The following is a 7,462-nucleotide window of genomic DNA, read 5'->3' on the forward strand; positions in this document are numbered from 1 at the left end:
ATATATATATATATATATATATATATATATATATATATATATATATATATATATATATATATATATATATATATAGAGAGAGAGAGAGAGAGAGAGAGAGAGAGAGAGAGAGAGAGTTTAAAAAGTTATTTTTTTATTATTATTTGATAGACTGCCTGCCCAAACCAAAGGCTCAGTCAATGTAGCTTTGTAGAAGCAGGCTATAAGATAGTCAATGTAGTAGCACTCCTTTATAGCAGCAGGCTATAAAAAAAGTCGATGTAGCAGCACTTTCTTATAGCAGCAGGCTATAAGGTAGTCTATGTAGCAACACTCTGCATATGTTTTACAGTAAAAATAAATAAAAACATTCAGAATATTTTTTTTTAATTTTTTTTTAAATAAAAACATTTAAGACATTGTTAAAAAAATTCAGAATGTTTTTAAAACATTTTAGTCTTTTAATTTGCGTTTTTGTGATGTTTTAAAAAAGCAATAAATTTAATTAGTTTCCTTAATTAAATTAATACATTTTGACATAATCTATACTTAATTTTGACTTGCTAGATGTCATAGAGTAGTTAAGTGTCGTTTGTTACCGCAAACAGTAATTTCAGATGTCAAACTATATATATATATATATATATATATATATATATATATATATATACAGAGAGAGAGAGAGAGAGAGAGAGAGAGAGAGAGAGAGAGAGAGAGAGAGAGAGAGATCTATAGTTTGTTGTCTTTGGGAAGAGCTTAAGGAAAAAAACGATTCTTACGCCAACACATACATCACTTTTAATTACTTTTGACTTTCGCCCAACATTTGCGTGTTGGATGAAAGTAAAAACCATTAATTTAATTACAAATAAATCGTTTTTTAAAAAAACCACAAAAACGCAAATTTAATTGACCAGAATGTTTTAAAAAACATTCTCAATGTTTTTAACAATATAAACAATGTTTTTATTTTTATTTTTTTTTAATAAAATGTTTTTATTTTTAATTTTTTTAATAAAATGTTTTTATTTTTATTTTTTTTACTGTAAATCATGCGTGGAGTGTTGCTACATCGACTATCTTATAGCCTGACTCGCAAGGGAGTGCTGCTACATCGACTGACAAATAGCCTAACTTGCAAGGGAGTGCTGGTACATCTACTATCTTTTAGCCTGACCCGCAAGGGGCAGGCAGTCTATCAATTAATAAAAAAAAATAATTCCAGTCTTTGAATTTTAATTTTACTTTTTGTCAACAAAATATGGAAAAAACTTTCAGACAACATCTAAGGGTTCTACATATATATATATATATATATATATATATATATATATATATATATATATATATATATATATATATATATATATATATATATATATATATACATATATATATATATATATATATATATATATATACATATATATATACATATATATATATATACATATATATATATATATATACATATATATATATATATATATATATATATATATATATATATATATATATATATACATATATATATATGTATATATATATATATATATATATATATATATATATATATATATATATATATATATATATATATATATATATATATATATATATAATAAATACATAATGAAAACACAAAATACATAACAGTAAATAATAAAACAAAATGTTTAATAATATATATTATCAAATAAGATAATCAAATAATGTCGAAAAAATACTAAGTAAATAAATATCAATTCTAATCATCAATACTAAAATGATAAAATTATTATTAACATGATAAAAATAATAAATATAAATGTTGTATTGATAATAGACTATTATTAATACAACTACATTTATATAGTGGACTTAATATTACTTTTAATAGTATATATATATAAACAAAATCAAAGAAAATATTTAAAATATGTACTAGCACTAACCTACATTTTTAAAATTTAAAAATTAGCAGCAATAAAAAGTTGTAAAAACTACAATGAAAATGTAATATTGAATATTAAATAAAATATTATTAATTGAAAGATATCAACTAGCTACAGTTCCGATAGAGTCTACTTGAATATATAAAAAAATTTATATATCATTTCGTCGCTATTGCTTTAAAAAGAGTTTTAATCATATATGTTAATATATGATTAAAACATTTTTTTTAAGAATCATCAAACTATTATTATAAGAATTATCAAACAATTTCTAGTTCTACCAAACATTAATAACCCAATATCTGACACTGACAAAATCTTGTAGCATTGTAATTTTTTGCTGGATTTCTTTGTTACAGACCTTTTGGTGTTTGTTTTAATTTCTAAAACAAGACTTTTTACAACTTCAATTTCTGATGTTTTGTTCTTACCAGTATTATGCAACATTTTTAAACGCGGATTTTAACTTTTAATGAGTGTCAGCTTTTAGGTCTGTAGACATTTAGCGTCTTGGTACACTATTTTTTAGACTACTCTTTTAATTTAGGATTTCCTTTTTATGATTCCATTTTATGCAATCACGAATGATTTAAAATGTAAGACATTCATCCAACTTTTGCTTGATTCTCAGCCCATGAGGTGATTTAAATATTCCTTTTAGTGTTATCCTAAAACTGAAATATGCGTTTAAAAAAAACTCTACAAAAAAAAATCTTAAATGCTTAGTATTAAGACTTTTTACTCGCTCATTCAACATTTGTTAAAATAATTTAAACAATAGTCAACGGGTGACAAGTAAAAACATTTAATCTAACACATGTCAATGTTACCCACATGTCTAAGTACCTTACATTTAATAGTAGTAAAAAAAAGAAAGAAAAGGAAAAGTGGAAATGAAAATACAAAGAGGAAGAACCATTAATTTTTTTTTTAATTTTTTTTAAATAAAATATTTTCTAGAAAAATAGTTTGATTACTTTTGATTTTAATACTGTTTAAGAGTATTAAAATTAAAAGTAATCAAAAAATTTTACAAGAAAATAGATTTTTTTTAACAGTATTATACTATACACTACTATCATATAAATAGTAGTACATAGACTACAACACTACTACTATATACTACTATATAATGTAGTATACTACATTATATACATAATATATACATTATACATTATACACTATACTACATTATATACATAATATACTACTATACTATATTATACTATAATAGTATAATATAGTATAGTAGTATATAATATATTATATACTACTATTAATAGAGCAATTTAGTATAAAGTATATTATACTATATAATATAGTATATACTGTATATTATACAGTATAGTATTAATATATATATATATATATATATATATATATATATATATATATATATATATATATATATATATATATATATATATATATATATATATATATATATTACATAATTCTATATGTTTATACAATAAGTCACTATATATAATCTCAAATTTTTATGCAAAGGCCTCCCTATGAGTTATGGTTTATACGTGTAAATAAAATATTCAGTAACTTTAACTTTCCGTTGTGCGTCAGTTTCATCGGGCAGTGCTTACACAAAGGTCAAAAAAACTAAATTGCCTGCGTATTTATATAGGATATATATACAGAGGCAATTTAGTTTTTTTAGCGCGTTTTTTGTGTTATTGTTTTGTTGTTGTTGCTGTGTGTTTTTTTTGTTTTTGTTTTTTTATAATTTCAGAATTTATTACTGTGACCGAAAAAAATTTACAAAATATTTATTTCTATTTATCTTTTAATTTATTTTTAAATCTAATTTTGTATTAGTAATGCTATTTCATCAAGTTAAGTAAGTACAGAAATGCAATGGAGGCTGTTGACTGTACACGTATCAGTGACGATTCCAGGACGTTGTCCTTGGGGGAAGGAAGAGGGGCTGGGCAAAAAACAGCAAAAGATGCAACTAAAAAAAGTCCGCAATAGAATTAAAAGATAAAGAAAAACTTGTTTTCATTTATAGTAACAATAATGTACTGTTAAATAACAAAGTATATTAATAAATAGTTAGTCTGTCATGTGCGACAAAAAACTAAACTTTGAGTATACTCTTTTCTTTTAATCAAAACTTAAAAAAAAGTTTGACAAACTACAATATAAAATTGAGCTTTTTTTATCTTTGGAAATGCAAATCTATTAATAATCTTTTCGTCATTTATGATGCAATCTCTATAAATATGCATCATAGCTAAGCCATTTAATCATTCTTGTTCGATTGTCAATCTTAACCAAGTTTCAAGTCTTTTTAAAATTGAGAAACTTTGTTCTCCTGAAGCAACGCTAACTGGAAGGGTGCAAAGCAATTTTAAAATACATTTAAATAAAGGGAAGACACTACCATTTCATTGCTTGTATGCTTGTGCACTCGAATCTTATATGCTTAAAGCGCACAGTCAGGTAGGTTTTGTTTCATTTTGATTGCGTCTTTCCATTTTAGATCTCAAAATTTAAGTTCCGAAAAAAATTTATTATTTGAACATTCTCATCTATAGTATTTATGTTGGACAGCCCTTTCATAAAATTCAGTATATTAGTTATCGGTCCCGTTAACTCTGCCTTCATTTTATTTAATAAATTCCTATGTATTTAACTATATTTAGCCCAAAAGAGTTCAGGGTTTCATCAGAAAGCTGTAAATCTAGAAGTATACTATCAAGTAATAATAAATAAACATTGACTCTATAGTAAGTTTGAAGATCTTTTATATTGATGTTAAGGCAATTAGTTCGTTTGTAATTCGTGGAATCCTGATTTATTATTCTAAGTCTTCTAATAACTTTAATGCACTTTTAAATATAAAACTTTTCTTCATCTTGTCGCCTTTTATTTAATATTTTTATGGTTTTTTTTTTTTTTTTTTGAGAAGCCTCACTTAAAGAAACTGTGATGTTTAAAACATGATAAACAAAGTGTTACTACATATAAGATCTCAGATGTTGGATTTTTTAGTAATGCGGCCTTTGTTATAGAACCCTATTTTTTCCACTGAGAAATCAAATCAAGAGTTTATACTATATTTATCAAACAAGACCTAAAATTTAATACAGAACCATGTCGTTCAGTCCATTTAGGTTCACATAACCTTGTAAGTATTCCCTTATTTATATATTTAGGCACGTTACTTTGAACTTTTAAAAAATAATATTCTTTTATTGTGTCAATTGCTTTACTTACCGCTTGTACAGACAAACATTTGCAAATTGATAATTTTAAAGTATCGTTTTAACACGAATTTTTTATTGCGTTTGTTAGGATCTTGTTAGAATTAGGTAATTTCGGTAATCCAACAGAATTAGGATATTTGTGAATTGGACTAGGAAACCAATTGCATTTCAATTGTCTGTATTTATCTTGTTCAATTACTGACGTTTTAAAAATGGGCCAATATCTATAGGAAAACATCACCTTTTATTTTACCACCGGTTAATGAATCTTTTTTATTAATTGCACAGGCTGTTATTTTTACTTTTAGAATTTACAGCTCCCATACCAAGTTCAGGACAAGGAGAAAAAAAGCATAAGTTTTGTTGTAGTTTAATTATTTTCAGTCCCTACCAATAAATGGATTAACCAATAAATTGTTTGAATGACGATGCTGAAGATAAAGGCAAAGCGATAGGACCAACATAGTCCTGTATTGGTAGAATTTTAATTCTTTTGACAAAAGTAATAGTCTTCGTTACTCGGATGGTCATTACAGCTAATAGAGCAAAATGTCATATAAATAGTAATAAATATATGTAATTTAAAATAATAAAAAACGCAGTTTTGTTTTCTAAATAAGAAACTGATTCATAAGAAACTAATTCAATTACTTTTCTTTTTAAGAAAAATTTTCTTTACATCTTATTTAAAAAAAACGCGTGACAACTTCAATTGTTAGAAAGTAAATACTTTTTTATTAAAATTTCAACCACTAAAAACGACATTTCGTTAATAAATTAAAAATTAACATTAAAGTGAAATTTAAAAGTTTATTTTTGAAAATTTTTTAAAACAGTTTCTAACTGTTTGAAAGTTTCTAAAAACAGAACATTAGAAACTTTATTGTTCTTTTTTGTTATTTAACTATATAATAGAAAACATTAACTTCGATGACAATTATTATTAGATATAATAGAATATATTCACTATAAACGAATAATAAGTACGAAACTTTTTAAAGAGAAGCAGGTCACTCAGTACATGTATCATTCAATCGTATAATACAGAGTTATGAAAATAAATTAATTAACTTTAGGTAAAGTAGGAGCATAACCGCCCCCGTATTGTTTGGATTATTGTTATATGAAAATAAAAACAGAAACCGTGTTTTTAACAGTTTATTTTATTAACCACATTATTAAGCTTTAAATTGCTCCAATTAAGAAAAAAATAAAACGTTTTTTGAAAATGTGTTACTGCACAAAAATTACACGTAGTGAAAAAAGCGGTTTTGTCCCCATTGTGAGGCAATGGGGGCAAACCGTTTTTATTCTTTACAATTCTCACAGATCAGATTATTTTCTTATTTTGTTGCACGTTTGCATACAGTGTAGGCATTCTTTGTATTTACAGTCTGAGTTTTCTCTTTCTTTCTTTTCTTCTCATTTCTTCATTCGATATATATATATATATATATATATATATATATATATATATATATATATATATATATATATATATATATATATATATATATATATATATATATATATATATATATATACATATATATAAAATGTTTTAAGATATACATAACAAGATATCGATTTATACTCTTAGCTTTATATTTTAATCAAAATCTTATTTATACAAATTAAATAAAAAAATACGAAATCTAATTTCCAATATCTCAAACAAAACTATTTATACTCAAGTTTCTACATGAACGTATTCAAATATGACGATTTTAATTATTGTCATTCGTAATTACCTAATTTTGATAAATATCAAAAGTATACGGTTGTGCCTCCTGTGCGCCAGAGGACAATTTTTAAAAAGAATACAGTTTCATAGCTTGCTTATTAGGTTATGTTGATATCAAAAATGGTTTTCACTTGATGAAATAACGCTGATAACATATACCTTTAACACTAAAATCAAAAATTGCTTAATCCTCAAAAGAAAGGTATGGAAAAGTATGATGTAAATATAACATTTTTATCAAAATAAACTGAATTATGCACAAACTCTCAGAAACGCAACAGGCACTCTTTTTGGTATAAGCGAGCTGAAGGAAACTGTTTCCCAACGCGTGGTATGTTTTTTGTCATATTAGATAACATTGTTCAAAGGGAAATGTTAAAAAACGGTTGTGCCTCCTTATGCGGTTATGCCCGCATATGGAGGCACAATCGCTTCCCCCCTCCCTAATAGGAGCAGTATTACCAGAGACGCGGTCGGGATCAAAGCAAACATAGCCATGGCTGGAAACAATGTAAGATTTTTATTTTACTTTACAAAAATTCCAACTAAAATTATTTTTAGAGGTGTTCTTTCGAAGA

This window comes from Hydra vulgaris, chromosome 11 (assembly GCF_038396675.1).
Source record: "Hydra vulgaris chromosome 11, alternate assembly HydraT2T_AEP".
Classification (NCBI taxonomy): domain Eukaryota; kingdom Metazoa; phylum Cnidaria; class Hydrozoa; order Anthoathecata; family Hydridae; genus Hydra; species Hydra vulgaris.